Source organism: Chiloscyllium plagiosum, unplaced genomic scaffold (assembly GCF_037043375.1).
Source record: "Chiloscyllium plagiosum isolate Xiang-an unplaced genomic scaffold, Cpla_swu_hap1 HiC_scaffold_13, whole genome shotgun sequence".
Classification (NCBI taxonomy): Eukaryota; Metazoa; Chordata; class Chondrichthyes; order Orectolobiformes; family Hemiscylliidae; genus Chiloscyllium; species Chiloscyllium plagiosum.
This window is the reverse complement of record NW_028270151.1, coordinates 40,366,995-40,386,466: the sequence shown is the minus strand read 5'-3', so window position 1 is coordinate 40,386,466 and position 19,472 is coordinate 40,366,995. Positions and strand designations below refer to the sequence as shown.

Below are 19,472 nucleotides of genomic sequence, written 5' to 3'. Positions count from 1 at the left end.
GCAATAACATGTGATTTTAACAATCAATTCAAACTTGAAAATGATTTTCAAACAAGCTTTATAATTTCTAATTTACATTACATTACATTACAGTGTGGAAACAGGCCCTTCGGCCCAACAAGTCCACACCGACCCGCCGAAGCGTAACCCACCCATACCCTTACATTTACCCCTTACCTAACACTACGGGCAATTTAGCATGGCCAATTCACCTGACCTGCACATCTTTGGACTGTGGGAGGAAACCAGAGCACCTGGAGGAAACCCACGCAGACACGGGGAGAACGTGCAAACTCCACACAGTCAGTCGCCTGAGGCGGGAATTGAACCCAGGTCTCTGGCGCTGTGAGGCAGCAGTGCCACCGTGCCGCCCACGTATGAATCCATGTATGAATTCTATTCCTTTCCGTCTCCTGCTCCACTGTCTTTTACACAACCCTCCTTAATCACAGTACTGCCTGAATGGTTAAAGAGTTGGAAAGTGTGGCGCTGGGAAAGCACAGCAGGTCAGGCAGCATCCAAAGAGCTCGTGTTGACTTTTCGGGAATGAAAGGCTTATGCCATTGAGTGCCACACTTTTCGACTCTGACTCTCCAAGATCTGCAGTTCTCACTTTCTCCTGAATGGACAAAATGTGTCAGTCCTGGACAAAAAACTGAATTCATTCAAATTTGTTTGATTCAATCCAACTGCAAGAAGTCAGCTAGGCAAGAATAGAACAGAATGTTCAATGCAGTGATGATCCCAAATATTCACAACTAATTAGGAAGCTATGAACAATTCACTGGTACAGGATAGAATCTTCCCAGCTCCTGAACTACATTGCGAGTCAGTTGAGAAAATGTAATGAAATCAGGAAAATAAGATTCTCCATGTTGAGGAAAAAATAGTCTGGTTTTCATGCAATTGTTAACAATGAGGTGTGAATCTCACTAGTGAGCTGTGAGATGCTTATTTGTATGTAGTAACATCTCATTATTACCTATTCACACCTCATTTATATGTTGTTTGCTATTGTACCATGTAGTAGAGAGCAACTAAATAGCAACAATTCTCAACATGAAAGTCTGATCAGGACCTATCTCCCAGCTCGCTCCTCTCTGCTTCCATCTTCAAGAGTAATCTCCAGATATACTTCATGGGCAGTGATCAGTTACATCCCACCCCCTCCACTCAATGCACCCGAGTTGGCATTAGACACACACCAGCTTCACCATATCATCATGGCATATCTCTGACTCTGACTCTCACAGAATACTGTTCTCCACTTCAATGCTGCACTTTGGAGTAGACCAAAGTGGTTAGTACTGCTGCCTCACAGCACCAGAGACCCGGGTTCAATTCCCGCCTCAGGCGACTGACTGTGTGGAGTTTGCACGTTCTCCCCGTGTCTGCGTGGGTTTCCTCCAGGTGCTCTGGTTTCCTCCCACAGTCCAAAGATGTGCAGGTTAGGTGAATTGCCCATGCTAAATTGCCCGTAGTGTTAGGTGCAGGGGTAAATATAGGGGAATGGGTCTGGGTGGGTGCGCTTCGGCGGGTCGGTGTGGACTTGTTGGGCCTAAGGGCCTGTTTCCACACTGTAAGTAATGTAATTCACCAGACTTCGCCAAGGGAAACTCCCTGACATTGAAAGTTGGCTGATTTTTGTTAAAATTCGGCGCATATGATATTCCACAACAATCTTAGATTGCAACTGCATGTGGACCAATCTGAGTGAGGAGGGGTGATGGTGGTGCAAGTGAGGTTGAAAGAAGGGAGGTGGGCACTAAGGGTGGACATGTACCAATGGTTTGACTTGTATCTCTTTTGTATACTGATGCTTTGTGGAAATCAAAGCACTAGCTACCTTTTTTTGAAGAGGGTCGGTATGTATCGAGATGTAGTTTAGGGGCTATAGGCATTTTCAGACAAAAAACTTGCTTTGTGGTGAGGCAAAGAAACTTTTTCAGATTGTTTCCTGTTTTGCTCCTTGTCTAAGTTTGAATATTTCAGCAGAGTTGGTTATCTGAATAATCAGATTCAATGTTGCTCAGTCAACACTAAACTCAACATCTGAAACTCTGGAGATGGTCTAACATTTCTTTCTGACACAGTTGTGGGGAGATGTAGCGCAACAACTTATCCTTTAATGTGTTTTTGGGGTGGTACGGTGGCTCAGTGGTTAGCACTGCTGCCTTACAGTGCCAGGGGCTTAGGTTGGATTCCACCCTCGGGCAACTGTCTATGGTGGAGTTTGCGCATTCTCCCAGTGACTGCGTGAGTTTCCTCCGGGTGCTCAGGTTTCCTCCCAAAGTCTGAAGATGCGCAGGTTAGGTGAACTGGCCGTGCTAAATTGCCCGTAGTGTTCAGGGATGTGTAGGCTAGATGTATTAGTCTGGGGAAATGCAGAATAGTAGGGGAAAGTGTCTGGGTGGGATACTCTTTGGAGGGTCTGTGTGGACTTGTTGGTCCAAATGGCCTGTTTCTACACAGTATGACTTCTATGATTTCCTTTAGACTAGCACGAGATGGAACACTGCACCACCAGATGAAAAGCTAGATTGTACTAAAAGTTTTACTTCTGTTGCATTTTAGTGTTTTCTTGCTGTTCTAAAAGGCTGATAAGAAATGGTCACACAGTAAGTAACTAGAATTCTTTTAAGAAGGAACAAGATCCATTTGCAGAAGGACTCTGTATTATCTTTGCATTTTTGCCCAATTCTGGTGTTATTTCAGTTCACAGGACTGTTACATTGACTGCTATCATTGTGTTACCTCTGGAGTGCGTTTTTGTGTTGTCAGTGGAAGCCAATGCTGCAGATGTCAATATCACAGCAGTCCTCAAACTAGATTCATGGAGACTCTGAGATCTGTAAAAAAAAAAAAAATTATCACTGCAATTACAGCTGGATGCAAAGCAACTTGAACTTGGTGCCTCACCTGGAGGGAATAGTGCACAAGGTGGTGAATGGACAGCAATGCAGGATGTAAACAATTGTTTTCTTAAAAATAATATACTTCAAATGCTACATGTGAATTCCACAGCTCTCTATTTGTAACACTGTAAGTATTATGTACAAGTGTTATTCAGATGGAGAATCTATAATTACTAATCCAATCGAAAAGAGTCCTTTAATCAAAACATTTGAGAACCACTGCTGTCATATTGAAAAGGACCTGTTCCTGCTCTTGGGGATGATGTGCCATGTTAACTCTCAGATTGTGATTTGATTTCTGTGTATGATCTCAGCCTGAACCAGGTGGAGGCAATTTGTGCCATCTGCAGTTCTGTAGCTGACTCACCCTACCCCTTTAATAGAGGCTCTGTGTGAAATTCCTGTGTTATTGCCAATGAGGGAGGCAGAAGGATGAAATAGATTGCTTTTTGCATGTTGCTAAACAACATTAGCAACAGATAGTTTTGTTTTAATGTACTTCAGATGGCATAACAGCAGGGTGCATACGGAAGTAACTGTAACCAGGACAGATGTCTAATACATTTGACCCTCTTGGCCGCTAAGAGCATAGAGATATTTAGAGGAATTGTACAGGGAGGTGTAACTGGCAAACCTCTTTCTTCATAGCCTTGTTCATGATCAGGAGGTTGATTCCGGTATTTTAATTTCTACAACAAACATCACAGCTCCAGAAGCCTGAAATTTTAATGCTTCTGTTCTTGTTGCATTGATTAAGAATTTTGAAGTATAGCTTTAGTCAAATTTTTCTGCTCTTGGCAGAAAATATGAACATTTTTGGGAATTTGTCATTGTAGAAAATTAATTGTCTGCATCTCATTCTTATGGTGCTGCAATGGGTGGACTGTGGCATATTATAGATGGGGCTCAACAAGGGCATGGAGAAAGTTTGTAATTTTCATGTTGGTTTGTATTGAACATAGGAGAAAACAACCTATTGATCAGTGCTCCAATATTAGCCACTGTCTAGAAGTCTAGTTCTGTACAGCACCGCCTTTGGGGTGCTGACCAGCAATGTGACTCTTTTCAGGATTTTCACTGACATTCTATCATTTCCAGGTTCCTTAGCAAAGGAGCTGAATGCTTATAATTTTAAAGTGTTGGTGTTAGAGAAAGAGGCAGGCACTTTCTATCATCAGTGGCTCAGTTAAAATTTGTGTATGTTCTGTCATTATATTAGATGTGATGAATATTTTAACCTGCTTTAAGTGAAGCAATGCCTTCATGGAAGGCTTTGATTGGACATTTGAATGTAATATTCACCACGATATATTTTCCCTGTCCATTCCTAACTTGTAGTATTTGCAACCTCAACCAGTGTGGGGTATTGAGCAAGGTTCGTTTGAGGTAGTTCACTACTGCCTATCCTATTTGCCTTGTCCTATCTTGGGCCTATCTAGTGATTTAATGGTACTGGATACCTCACCATAGACTGTCAGCAGAAGAGGCAGTGTTCTTGATTACAAGACTGCTTATTACGCGATTGCAATAAGTATGTTTATATTTGGTCAGGCATAATTGCTAGGATATTTGGGAACTGGTACCGATTCATCTATTCCCTCTGAAAGCTGTAATGGAACTCATTATTATTTCCATGTGCAGAATAGGTGCAGCAAATGCAAAATGAACATCAAACCCTTCAGAACCATTACCTTGTATAATAACAAGCTTTAAAAATAATTAAATCATAAGATTATTGTACATTGAATTATTGTCTCAGAGGTGTTTTCTTTTACCTTCACTATCCCAATTAGGTCACTAAACCATGTGCTACATTTCTTCCGTGCACACAGTATATTCCGACTGTAGTGCATAATGCCTGCTGTTCTTACTGAGTAACTTGCCTGGAGACCTGCATGTTCTGTTCCAAAGAAAAGCATTCTCCTGGGCTTCCCATTTTGAGTCAGACTTGTTATGTTCTGTTAGAGAAGTAGGGCAATCTGAAATGTTTGCAGACCTATTTCCAAATACAGTGAGACCATTTTACTATTAATAATGCCTCCCCCTTTAAACTACTACAATAAAACTTGAATTACTACTTTCCAATGGACATTGTTCGTGCTGAGTCCGTCTTTATAAAGTGAATGAGGTGATCCCGAATCTGAGTGGATAGTGTAGGCTCTCTTTTCAAATCATTCTGATTCTGGTTTGGCTAAGCCCGAATTTGTATAAGAACAAATGCAGATCTGAAAGCTATGATTGAAGATCTAGTTAATTCTTTTAAATATTTACACCTATAATCTTCCAAGTTTAAAATTAGAGTATGATGGTAACATCCGACAACTTTAGAAATCTGAGGAGTCCTTTGCCATGGACAGTTATGAAGCACACAGCTATTCTAGTCTGACCATACTGATCCCAACTGATCTCGGAAATTAAGCAGACTTAGGTCTGGTAAGTATTTGGATGGTAGTCCAGCTGGGAATACTAGGTGCAGATTGTGTAGTGCAGTGGTAGTGTCTCTACCTCTGGCCCAGAAGGTCTGGGTTCCCGTCTCACGTGGGCTGGAGATATCATAACATGTTGCAGAGCTTGATTGAAAATAATTCTTGGGCAGCAATTGTTAACACATAATGATAAGCCATTTTGACTCATAGTGATAATATAGAGGGATGAAGGTATTTTTCAGCTCTAGCATAAGAGATTACATTCCACAGAAAGACGTTGACTGTGAAGTTATAGCAGTTTCCATGGTTTTTAATGAAAATATTTGATACCTTTTCATAGATAAACTATATTAATTTCGAGGAAAATAAATATTCAAATACTTCCCAGAATTAACTTAATCAGTGAAAAGATATTGAGGAATAGATATCACATTTTAGAGTTAAGTGGGTGGATTTTTATTTATATTTATTTGTTCTTGAGATATAGATGATGCTGGCTATTTACGGTCTATCCAAAGTTTTCGTATGAAACTGCTGATGGACCTTGTTGAATTAATGTACCTCTTGTGGCATTGGTTATATGGGGATTTCCAGAATTCTGACCCAACAACAATGAAGGGATTTTGATGTATCTCAAGGTCTGAGTGGTACAAAATGGGTTTTCCCACAATGCTGCTGAATTTGTTAATGTTTCTGGTAGAAGTCATGTGGGAATAGAGTTCCTGTAGATGTCCTGTTGATGACAAACTGCTGTGTATCAGATTACAGTTGTATATTTATCCTGTGGCAGGAGAATTGATCAAGCATCTCCTTCCTGCTCTTTATATATTGACAGAAGATTTGTTAACCCTTCAGAAGAGGGAAATGAAGCCTTGGTTTGATATCTTATCTGAATTGTACCATCTTCAGCAGTAAAGCATTTTCAGTTGAGTCTGAAGTGGCAACTTAACATTTTCATCTTGAGCTGAGAATGTTTTCACCAGATGTGTAGGACTGCAGATGCAGGAGATCAGAGTCAAGGTTAGAGTGGTGCTGGAAATGCACAGCAGGTCAGGAAGCATCCGAGGAACAGGAAAATCGACGTTTCCTGATGAAGGGCTCCTGCCTGAAACAACGATTTTCCTGATCTTCGGATGCTGCCTGACCTGCTGTGCATTTCCAGTACCACTCTAACCTTCACCAGATGCATGTTAACTCACTTAAATACAGAAGTCAGTCTTTGAAGTATGGCCAACATCTATCTTGCTGGGCGAATACTTCACATTGACTAGTTTCGAAGGTGCTTAAAATAATCCAACGCTCACTTTTAATGATGAGTTAAAATTATTCCAAACACCATCCTGGGAGCAGCAGTTATATTTGGTATCAAACTACTTTTCATCTAGAATTTAAATGTCTGAAAGATGTTCTTTGTGATTCACAATACGCTGGGGACATCCTGGCATACTGCCAAGCAGCAGAGTTTATCAAATCTAAATCTATTGAAATAAGATAATTACATTGAAATTTTTCTTCTGCTGAATCATAATTTTCACTTTTTAAAACTTCTAACCAACTTCTTTTTGTTTCTTTATGCAATTCTTCTAAATTTTCAGTGTTTGAGAGAGTGGTATGATGGCACAAGTTGGACTTTTGGGTGGGATGGCTGGGTGGATAATCATCAATGGGGTTCTGACAGGAAGGTATAAGTGAGAGAAACTTAAGAGTCATGGGGTCATAGAGATGTACAGCACGGAACCAGATTCTTTGGTCCAACTCGTCCATGCCGACCAAATATCCCAACCCAATCTAGTATCACCTGGCAGCACATGGCCCATATCCCTCCAAACCCTTCCTATTCATATACTCATCCAAATGCCTTTTAAATGTTGCAATTGTACCAGCCTCCACCACTTCCTCTGGCAGCTCATTCCATACACGTACCACTCTCTGCATGAAAACGTTCCCCTTAGGTCGCTTTTATATGATTAGATTAGATTACTTACAGTGTGGAAACAGGCCCTTCGGCCCAACAAGTCCACACCAACCCGCCGAAGCGCAACCCACCCAGACCCATTCCCCTACATTTACCCCTTCACCTAACACTATGGGCAATTTAGCATGGCTAATTCACCTAATCTGCACATTTTTGGATTGTGGGAGGAAACCGGAGCACCCGGAGGAAACCCACGCTGACACGAGGAGAGTGTGCAAACTCCACACAGAGTTGCCCAAGGCGGGAATTGAACCCGGGTCTCTGGCACTGTGAGGCAGCAGTGCTAACCACTGTGCCACTGTGCCGCCCTAAACCTATTATGCCCTCTAGTTTTGGACTTCCCCACCCCAGAGAAGAGACTTTGTCAATTCATCCTATCCATACCCCTCATGATTTTATAAACCTCTATTAGGTCACCTGTCAGCCTCCAACGCTCCAAGGAAAACAGCACCAGCCTATTCAGCCTCTCCCTATAGCTCAAATCCTCCAACCCTGGCAACATCATTGTAAATCATTTCTGAACCCTTTCAAGTTTCACAATATCTTTCCGATAGGAAGGAGACCAGAATTGCGCACAATATTCCAACAGTGGCCTAACCAATGTCCTGTACAGCTGCAACGTGACCTCCCAACTCCGTACTCAATACTCTGACCAATAAAGGAAAGCATACCAAACGTCTTCTTCACTATCCTATCTACCTGTGACTCCACTTTCAAGGAGCTATGAACCTGCACTCCAAGGTTTCTTTGTTCAGCAATACTCCCTAGGACTTTACCATTAAGTCCTGCTAAGATTTGCTTTCCCAAAATGCAGCACCTCACATTTATCTGAATTAAACTCCATCTGCCACTTCTCAGCCAATTGGCCCATCTGGTCCAGATCCTGTTGTAATCTGAGGTAATCTTCTTCACTGTCCACTACACCTTCAATCTTCAAACTTATTAATTATACCTCTTATGCTCCCATCCAAATCATTTAGTTGACCCAGCACCGATCTTTGTGGCACTCCACTGGTCACAGGCCTCCAGTCTGAAAAACAACCGTCCGCCATGACCACCCTCTATCTTCTACCTTTGTGCCAGTTCTGTATCCACATGGCTAGTTCTCCCATGAGATCTAACCTTGCTAACTAGTCTCCCATGAGGAAACTTGGCGAACACCTTACTGAAGTCTACATAGAACTCATCTATTGCTCTGTCCTCATCAATCCTCTTTGTTACTTCTTCAAAAAGCTCAATCAAGTTTGTGAGACATGATTTCCCACACTCAAAGCCATGTTGACTATCCCTAATCAGTCCTTGCTTTTCCAAATCCATGTAAATCCTGTCTCTCAGGATTCCCTCCAACAACTTGCCCACCACCGACGTGAGGCTCATTGGTCTATAGTTCCCTCGCTTGTCCTAACCACCTTTTTTAAACAGTGGCACCATGTTAGCCAACCTCCAGTCTTCCGGCACCTCACTTGTGACTATCAATTTGGACACAAATTCGCTCAAAGGTAGAAGACAGAGGGTGGTGGTGGTGGAAGGTTGTTTTTCAGACTGGAGGACTGTGACCAGTGGAGTGCCACAAGGTTCGGCGCTGGGTCCACTACTTTTCATCATTTATATAAATGATTTGGATATGAGCATGAGAGGTTTGATTATTTAGTTTGAAGATGACACCAAAATTGGAGGTGTAGTAGACAGCGAAAAAGGATACTTCAGATTACAACGGGATCTTGATCAGATGGGCCAATGGGCTGAGAAGTGGTGGATGGAGTTTAATTTAGATAAATGTGAGGTGATGCATTTTGGGAAAGCAAATCTTAGGACGACTTATACACCTTAATGGTAAGGTCCTAGGAAGTGTTGCTGAACAAAGAGACCTTGGAGTGCAGGTTCATGTCTCCTTGAAAATAGAGTCACAGGTAGATAGGATAGTGAAGAGGGTGTTTGATATGCTTTCCTTTATTGTTCAGAGTGTTGAGTACAGGAGTTGGGAGGTCATTTAGCGGCTGTACAGGACATTGGTTAAACCACTTTTGGAATATTGCAATTCTGGTCTCCTTCCTATCGTAAGGATGTTGTGAAACTTGAAAGGATTCAGAAAAGATTTACAATGACGTTGCCAGGGTTGGACGATTTGAGCTATGGGTAGATATTGAATAGGCTAGGTCTGAGCATTGGAGACTGAGGGCTGACCTTGCAGAGGTTTACAAAATTGAGGGGCATGGATAGGATAAATAGACAAAGTCTTTTCCCTGGGGTGGGGAAGTCCAGAACGAGCGAGCAAAGGTTAAGGGTGAGAGGGGAGAGATATAAAAGAGACCTAAGTGGCAACGTTTTCACACAGAGCGTGGTATGTGTATGGAATGAGCTGCCAGAGGAAGTGGTGGAGGCTGGTACAATTGCAACATTTAAAAGGCATTTGGATGGGTATATGAATAAGAAGGGTTTGGAGGGATATGGGCCATGTGCTGGCAGGTGGGACTAGATTGGGTTGGGATATCTGGTCGGCATGGACGAGTTGGACTGAAGGGTCTGTTTCCTTGCTGTACATATCTATGACAGTGAGACTTCCAGCCAGTTCTCTGACTGGTGGGCGAAACCCCTGACCAAATCTGAACCTTTTTATTTGCTTCTGTTACTTGCAAAATTAATACATGGGAGTCGTGAATGGGGTATAATTGGATTTTTAGAAGGCTTTTGATTAAGTCAGACAGAAGTGGGTACTGTAGATGCTGGAGATTAGAGTCAAGATTAGAGTGGTGCTGGGAAAGCACAGCAGGTCAGGCAGCATCCGAGGAGCAGGAAAATTGAAGTTTTGGGCAAAAGCCCTTTATCAGAAATTAGGCTGGGAGCCTTGGGGAGGTGGCGGGGTGGAGGTGGGGGCGGGAGATGGAGAGATAAATGGGAGGTGGGTGGGATTGGGGGGAAGGTAGCTGCGAGTGCAGTAGGTGGATGGAGGTGGAGGTATATGTGATAAATTTAAGAGGAGGATGGAGCAGATGGGTGGGAAGGAAGATAGATAGGTGGGACAGGTCATGAGGACGGTGTTGAGCTGGAAGATTGGAACTGGGGTAAGGTGGCGGGATATTAAGTCCCCTACAGGATGCCGGATAGCAAATGGAAATCATGTAGGTTAGGTGGTATTTACTGGCATGGACTAAGGGTTAGCTAAAATAAAAGAGGAGGACTAAATATGTCATTCTTGGGACACCACAAAGATCTAGTAATTGGGCCCCAACTGTGAACAATTTATAGTGAGTGATTTGGATGTGGGGATCAAATGTAACATTCCACGGACAACACAAAGTTTGGTGAGAATCCAACTGCGAGGATGATCCAATGTGGCTTCATAGTGATTTGGAAAATATCACAGCAGATAGAATATAATGTAAAAAAAGTTGTCCACTTTGGTAGGAAGAACAAGTGTGAAAAGTATATCTTAAGTGGTAAGAGCTTCAAGAAGTGCAGAAGGAAAAATTAAAAACACCTTGTCAGAGTTGTCTTCCATGTAATAGCTGCATCATCCTGGTCAGTGAGATTCTAATATTACATTGTGAAGATTAAAACTCTACATTTGTAGAATCATCCAAATTAATTATCCGTTGAAATCTTTGGACAAACTGCAATATTGCAGTCGTGGCTTTCCAAATTGAATACAGCATTTGAAAGTGACTCTATCAAAGGTGATGAAGGTTTGACTTTGTATCACATTGTCGAAGAATGTGATGCTGGAAAAGCACAGCCAGTCAGGCAGCATCCAAGGAGCAGAAGAATCGCGCTTTGAGCATTAGCTGTTCATCAGGAAGACATAGGCTAGCTACCTTTCTTATTTCCTGTTTTATTGAAAGCAGATATAAAATAGTCTGAACTTTGTAGACTGTGGTGGTTTACAATAAGGTGCGTGTTTCTTATTCCCTTTTCTGTACGTTTGAACTGGAAATAAATGAAATCTGAATAGTTGAATTCATCATGTTATCTCTGCCTCTTGCAAAATTCACTAATGTACCTATTGACCTAATGAGTTCAATAAATGAGCATCAGCTACTCTAATGCAGCCACTCTAATGTGTCGTCCGACTCTGACCTGACTCTCTAATATGCAAGTTCTATAATGAAAAGTGATTGCAATCTAGGCCAGTTCAAGTCCTGAGGAAAAATTCACGTAAAATGAGCTTTACGAAATAAGCTCCAGAAGAGGCAAGCAGAATGTATATGTATGATGTACAATTCATCTGCGGTCAAAGCTGACATTTATTTTCAATCAGGATTTTTGTTTATATGTACAAAGTACCATGTGCCATTAATTTACATCTTCCAATTTCCTCTGTTCATTCCTTCCTTTTGTTCATTTGGGTTATTGTCTTGTCAGAGAACTGAACAACAAGTTACAAACATTAATACGTTAATGGTGAGGTTTAGCATGTTTTTATTGAAAGGTCATCTCTATGGCAACCAAAGTAGTTGCCTGGGTGAGGGATGTCCATTGGAGCTGTCTCTGTTAGGGCTGGAGAGGAATAATCATATTTTGCCACACTTGAGTTCAGGTGATTGTGGCAACTTAAGAGTTGATGTCTACTGCTGCTATGGAAATGGGAGTCTACGCAAAGATTAATGCTAAGCAATAGATGTTCAGTCTCCATGACAACACAAGCAAATGCTCTAGGGAAATCAGGCTAATCACAGTCGACTGTTTTTCATGCTTGAGCTCAGCAGATAAAAGGGTTGCTATGTTATAAATTTGCTGAGAATTACAATCGCTATTTCTAATATGTGATATTTGGGTGAACAGCGATACACAGGGTCCATGTGAAGTACTAGGTTCATGACTATTAGTTTGATGAATTAATACATTGTGTTTACTTTGGATAAGCATCCACTCCAGGTGGTCTTGCAGGTTATTAATATATCTACTGTACATTAATGCACATGGTGAAATTTTATGCATTTGTGGCAATCAGTCATTTTGAATCCAACATTTCACTTTAAGACCAACCTTTAAGTTTATAATGCATTACTTGAATCTTTTTTACAATTTACCTCTACAGAGATGCATGTACAGAATGTCAGTTGATGTACAAGTATATTATGCTCCATTCTGCAAGAAAAGAAAAGCTTGCTATTGTTATAATTCCGGTCATATCAAGTCAAGTATTGTTAGGTTTTTAACTTTCATCCATGTTATTCCAGTCATCTAAATAGTTTATTGGTTTCATTGTGCAACTGAGGACAAATTCTGCCATGACAAAAAATAGGTAGATTTATTAACGCTTCCTGATAAATATATCAAAGACTAACATGTGGCTAGTAGACTTTAAGACTGCTGTTTGTATTCCTCTAAACATTGCTACCGTTATTCTGAAATAAAAACAGAAATTTGAAAAACTCAGCAGGTCTGGCAGCATTTGTGCAGAGAAATCAGAGTTAACGTTTCAGACCTAATGACCCTTCACAACTGATTATAGGTAGGAAAAAGTTAAAAATCACAGCACTGGGTGATTTCTAACTCTGTCCAACCTAGTCCAACACTGCACCTCCAAGTTGTAGGTAGGAAAAGATTAATATGTGTGCTGAAGATGGAGTGGGGGAGGGGGTGAAGTTGGTGGGGGAGATTAAACGATAAATGGAGATGCAGTCAAGAAAGAGAGAACAGCAGTCGGGCAGATCAAAGGAATGGGTAAAAGTTTGTCTGGGAAAATGAATAGCTGCTAATAAGCGCCATTTGTAGCTGATAATGGGTTGTTTGTGGTAGCTAATCTGAATTGTTTCATAAACTGTTAGATCACAACCCAATATCAATCTGTCGATATGCATCAGACGCTCTGAATGTACTTACCTTGTTTGGTCCTCTGAAAGGCTGATAAAGCCATTGTTTCTTCAGGCTTTTCTGGCATCAGTTTTGATCATATTGGTAGCTGCCAAGAGTACAAGTGAAATGATGCTCGAAAAGAAACACTGAAACCAGACCCATTCTAATCCTGCATCTGGCATCAGACAGTTCTTGGCACTATAGAACTGGGTAACCTGTACATGTTGATTCTGACATTGCTATTTTCAGAGATTGCGTGCACACTGGAATTTGTTTGCCTGCCATAGTGGTTAACACTTCTAATTGTACTATATTAGTATACCATTTCATTTGAATGAATTTTGAATGAATGTAGTGGTTTGAAGAGAAGTTTGCCCTTCTATACCAATTTTCGTATTTGAACTATGGAACTAATGAGATATGAGAAGTTCCAATCTCTTTCATTTAAGTTTTGTTCTGTTACTGTGTTTTTCACTTGCTTAATTAACAAGGATTTGTTTGAAGTTACGTTTTATCACCCTGGACTTTTTTGGAATTTATGCAGAGATTTGAAACTGACATTTCTAGCACTTAGAGACATAGAACATAGAACATAGAAGAATACAGCGCAGTACAGGCCCTTTGGCCCTCGATGTTGCGCCGATCCAAGCCCACCTAACCTACACTAGCCCACTATCCTCCATATGCCTATCCAATGCCCGCTTAAATGCCCATAAAGAGGGAGAGTCCACCACTGCTACTGGCAGGGCATTCCATGAACTCACGACTCGCTGAGTAAAGAACCTACCCCTAACATCTGTCCTATACCTACCATCCCTTAATTTAAAGCTATGACTTTAAGTAAGGTGTGAGGATCTATTGTCCAGGTAACTGGAAGTTGAGGGATTCGTAATGGATAGCAGTGGCCAGCATTTCCCCAGAAATGGAAACAGATGTTGAGGAAGGACAGGGAGGAGTCAAAAACAAAAATAGAAATTACTGGAAAAGCTCAGCAGATCTGGCAGCATCTGTGGAAAGAAAGCAAAATTAATGTTTTGTGTCCTGGGACTCCCTACAGAACCATTCTGATGAAGTGTCACCAGACATGAAACATGAACCCTACTATTCCTCCACAGATGCTTCCAGACCTGAATTTTTCTAGCAATTTCTGATTTTGGTTCTGATTTCCAACATGCACAGGTCTTTCAGGTTTGTTTTTGGAGAAGTCAGTGGACCAGGTGAAGGTGAGAATAAGGCAGATATTGGAAGTAAAATTGATAACTGTTTCCAACTCAAGATGAGAGAGGGAAGCAGCACTGATGTAGTCATTGATATACCAGAGAGACAGTTGTGGGGAAGGACCCAAGTGGAAAAGGAATGATCCAATGTACCCCACAAAGACAGGTGTAACTGGTGAACATGTGGGTATTGAGATCCACACCTTTTGACCTGAAGAAAGCGAGAGGAATTAAAGGCAATGTTGTTCAAAGTGAGAGTGAGCTCAGCCAGGTGGAGGAAAGTGGTGTTGGTTGGGGGCAGTTCAGGAAGAACTGTCTTATCTCAAGGAAGAAGTGGAGACCCTTCTTAATGGGGGATGGACATGTAGAGGGATTGAATGTCCATGGGGAGGAGAGGGTGGCTGCTGCTGGCAAACTGGAAATTGTGAAACCAGTATAAAGCTTCAGATGAATCGTGAATAGACAAAGGAAGAGAAAATTGACTCCAGGTAGGAAGAAATAAGTTCTGCTGAGCAGAAAATACTGAAACAGTGGATCTTCCCAGGATTACAGCTTCTGGATCAGAGCTATTCTCAATAACAATATCTCACTGGGTTGTCTGTACTACATTACGGAGAGTGTAGATGAAGTAGCTGTACTTGAATGATTGTTACTTGCTAAATCTATCTGAAAAGTTAGGCCTTCATTATTTAAGATGTAAGTCCATGTTTAATGCCCCAAGGAGTGTTAATTACTGGTAAATCACTCTTGTCACTGAAAATTAACTTGGGTAATGTGGAGTCTCATTCCTTCAGATATTAATTTTTTATTGGAGCTTTAAGGAAATTAAAAGACAGAATAAAAACAAAATAACTGTGGATGCTGGGAATCAGAAATATAAACAGAAAGTGCTAGAGAAACTTAGGTCTGACAGCATCTGTAGAGAGAAAGACCAGAGTTGACGTTTCTGATATCAGAACTCTGAAGGGTCACTGGACTCAAAATATTAATGATGCTTTGCTCTCTACAGATACTGTCAGACTTGCAGAGTTTCTTCAGTGCCTTCTTTTTTTGTTTATAAGATAGATTTTAAAATTTCTTTCTGTCTTGATTCCACCTTTCCTTCCCTCTATTTTTTTCATTTTCTCTAAATGATTATATTTTGATTTCAGCCCCCTTGGTGATAATTTATGGAAATGACATAAGTCTAGCCCACTGGCTAAAACACCAACAAGAACACTGTGTTCCCTGTTTTACGGGAGGCTGGCTGAACTAAGTACCACTAAGGCATTTATAAGGCTAGCCACAGGCCTTCCCCAGGATCATAGATGATGCGGGCATAAGTCATTGCGGCTGAGAATGTTTGAGACACTTTGGTGCAGATTTGTTTGTGTCTCACACATCATAGTATCTTTGTATTTTAACCTGTGCTCTTAAATAATGCCATTTGTGATCACATTTTGGCAAGCCCATCATCAGTTTCAATATTCCTGGTGAAACCTAAATGTTTAATAACTAAGCTGAAAATCTAAGGAATATTATGTCATTTTATGAAGGAAGAGGGATGGACATTGAAGAGTATAGAGTAGATGAACTTATATAGATGCCATGTTCCAAAATGCCTTTGAGACCATTTGTGCAAATTATATTCTGCAGGTGAGCTATTGGCTTTTGAAAAAAAACACAAAAATTGGTTTCTGTGATGTGCCATGTTTCTTGTAAACCAAAATGGCTCAGCATTTGTTCCAGCAGCAATGTGTTCAACATACATTTGATCACATGCAAAGATATGTTTTATAGATTCCAAATGAAATGTAAGCAATTTCTGAGAAAGGCACGGTCTTGTTTTCATCGTTGTGATGTAGGACATTGGTAATTCAGGTCTATGCTCAGTTGAATGAACTTGAACAGGATTTATCGAGCATAACTTTATACAACAGAAGGTAAGAGGGGATGTCTCTGAAACCCTACTGACTCATGTTCAGGGCTGTGCAATCTGACTTCATATGGCATGGCTTCTTCCGTGCATACCTATAGGGATACATCACGGCTCTCAATTATTCTGTTAGCTAGCTAAATGACTAATGAGTTCTAACTTTTTCATTTAATGTCAACTTAATCTAAAACTAGACTTTATCCTTGGGGCTCTTCTGTGCATCACCTGCAGGGTATTAATGTTTTTCTTGTATCTTGATGATCAAGATTGGACATAATGTTTTGTCATTCTGATCTGAGTGCTGTACGTATTTCGCACCACATTCTCCAATGAGTTATAATGATTTGGCAATCCATTTAGCATTCAGTTCATTCCTCTGTTGCTGCTCTGCAAGGACTTGGCATGTAAAGCTATGTCTATTGCCCACAGATCTCTTTCAATTAGATTTAAACCATCCATAATCCGCATGTGACACTCCATTTCACTTGCAGTTTGTGTAACCTTGCACTTGGCTGCATTAAATTCCATCTGCCACTTTTCTGCTCTTTTACAGATTTAACAAAAAGACATTGGGGAAAGTTGTAAATTCCAAACTGAGCACAATTTCAGTGGAAAGCAGAATCAAATAGAAACAAAATGATCTAAAGAATATTTTTGTGCAAATTAAGCTGTGAAAACTTCAAACAAGGTTGAAATGCAATGGATCAAAAAAATTTACTCATTCATATCAGCAATTATACATATCTTGAATCTGACCATTTCACAAGGTTTGGTACAATGTCTAAACATACAGATTGCCATTCTTAGTTAGATAAATGCTTCATGAGTTATATTAGCAGGACTAGAATATTAGAATTTTGCAATGAAATTAATCTGAAGAGGTAGTTACTGTTCATAAGTGATTTTCAGACCCAAGATGTAGGTCTTGGATCCTTAACTGAAAAATTAATTGATTCTGTAGTTCTGATTTCCTTCTTTATAGTTACCAGAAGTTGCCTGTGCAGGTAATCCCACTACCGTGGAACAACATTATGGTCAAGAATTTGGAAACTCGTCAGACACCAACAATATTGTGTTTGTACAAGTGTTATCACCCAGTAGTGGATCAAATGTAATCTGAGCGGCTCACTGGGATAATATACAAAGCAAACTCAGCTGATTTAATAAAGATGAGTTTTGATAGGCTGACTGGATCGCCATTCTACCACCTACCCTCAGTAAGATTGAAGTCTTCTAAACTTCTGCTGAGGTTCTATTTACCTGTAGTCCCTAACCTACACCGGGCCCCTGATAAGCAATGTCTTGTCCTTTTAAAGGTATCTTCCTTGTTTTCAACTTCCTCCACCGTGCCAATCCCTCTCTTGCTCTGTAATCATATCCAGCCCTACGAGCATTAGTGCACTTCTCGCTGGCCTCTTCGACATCCTGGTTTTCATGCATGTGCAAAAAAATATAGAAAGCTAGCGAGAGAGAGGCTTTGAGAGGAAATGCTAGGGTTTAGGGTCTACGTTTTTGAAGGCACCGCAACCAAAATTTTGGTCATTTAGCTAATTCTAAATAACTCTGTTGCCGTGAAATGTCTCAAGTTACTGCTAATGTTAATGGTGATCATGATGTGGAGGTTTCAAATAAACATGTTGGACTGTAAACCAGTGTCATGTGATTTTTGACTATGTTAATGGTGCAACATAAATGCAAATTGTTGTTGTTAAATGACATTCTCACACCTGACCAGGGAGACTCCCTGGAAGGGAAGGGGATATTTATGACTAGGACCTGATTATGGAATACCTGACCCTATTGCAAGAATTTTCTATTTTCAACATTTTGGTTTAAAGATATGGGCTGGTTCAGATTGTGAGTCAGCACTCTGTACTACTGACCTGGTTAGCTCCATTGGGCATATCCTAGTGCCATGCAATTTTCACTGAGTCAGGCCAGCTCTGAAAGGACTGCTACTTCACAGCACCTCAGAAGTGTTGTGAACCATCATCTGCGTGATGGAACCAATTGAAAGTAAATTCAAAGGGCCTTACCAGTGTCCCACAAACCAAGCTAGGACACCCATGTCAAACTATGCCTATCCACCTATTTCCCATGTCCTTTCATACCTTCAATGCCAGGCAATGCATTACCATGCCCATTCATCCACTGTATAGAGCCAATGAACTCTATGATGACCATAGGATGGGTTCAAAACCAAAACTGAAAAAATACCAACCATTAGCTTAACTTTTCACCTGCTTTTTCTGTTTTTTTTTAAAAGAAAACTAATTTCAGTGCAGGTCAATAAAAATGTCAATCATCCAGGACATTTAAAATATTAACAATAGACATTCCAAGCAATAGAATGCTCTTTATCTCTTTTTCTTGTACAAATTATTTGGATGTGAGCACAAGATGTATAGTTAATAAGTTTGCAGATGACACCAAAATTGGAGGTGTAGTGGACAGCGAAGAAGGTTACCTCCAATTACAACGGGATCTTGATCAGATGGGCCAATGGGCTGAGAAGTGGCAGATGGAGTTTAATTTAGATAAATGCGAAGTGCGGCATTTTGGGAAAGCAAATCTTAGCTAGATTTATACACTTAATGGTAAAGTCCTAGGGAGTGTTGCTGAATGAAGAGACCTTGGAGTGCAGGTTCATAGCTCCTTGAAAATAGTGTCACAGGTAGATAGGATAGTGAAGAAGGCATTTGGTATGCTTTTCTTTATTGGTCAGAGTATTGAGTACAGGAGTTGGGAGGTCATGTTGCAGCTGTACAGGACATTGGTTAGGCCACTGTTGGAATATTGCGTGCAATTCTGGTCACCTTCCTAATGGAAACTTGAAAGGGTACAGAAAAGATTTACAATGATGTTGCCAGAGTCAGAGGATTTGAGCTCTAGGAAGATAATGAATAGGCTGGGGCTGTTTTCCCTGGAGTGTCGGAGGAAGAGGAGTGACCTTCTAGAGGTTTATAAAATCATGAGGAGCATGGATAGGATGAATAGACAAAGTCTTTTCCCTGGGATGGGGGAGTCCAGAAGTAGAGGGCACAGGTTTAGGGTAAGAGGGGAAAGATATAAAAGAGATCTACAGGGCAATGTTTTCACACAGAGGGTGGTGTATGTAAGGAATGAGCTGCCAGAAGAAGTGGTGGAGGCTGGTACGATTGCAACATTTAAAAGGCATTTGGATGGATATATGAATAGAAAGGGTTTAGAGGGATATGGGCCTGGTGC

General features: G+C 40.8%; 1 protein-coding gene and 1 long non-coding RNA gene across 3 annotated transcripts in view; one reads left to right on the top strand and one right to left on the bottom strand.

Moving 5' to 3' along the window:
- Window positions 1-2,846, bottom strand: part of LOC148148303 (uncharacterized) — an 81,205-nt gene extending 78,359 nt beyond the window's left edge. Inside the window, exon 1 of the long non-coding RNA XR_015759017.1 lies at window positions 2,755-2,846. This is a non-coding gene — a long non-coding RNA (uncharacterized LOC148148303). The remainder of the gene's footprint in view (window positions 1-2,754) is intronic.
- The window catches only part of LOC122555979 (chloride channel protein 2), a 624,753-nt gene that overhangs the window by 214,764 nt on the left and 390,517 nt on the right, over window positions 1-19,472 (top strand). The gene's annotated exons all lie outside the window — the stretch shown is intronic.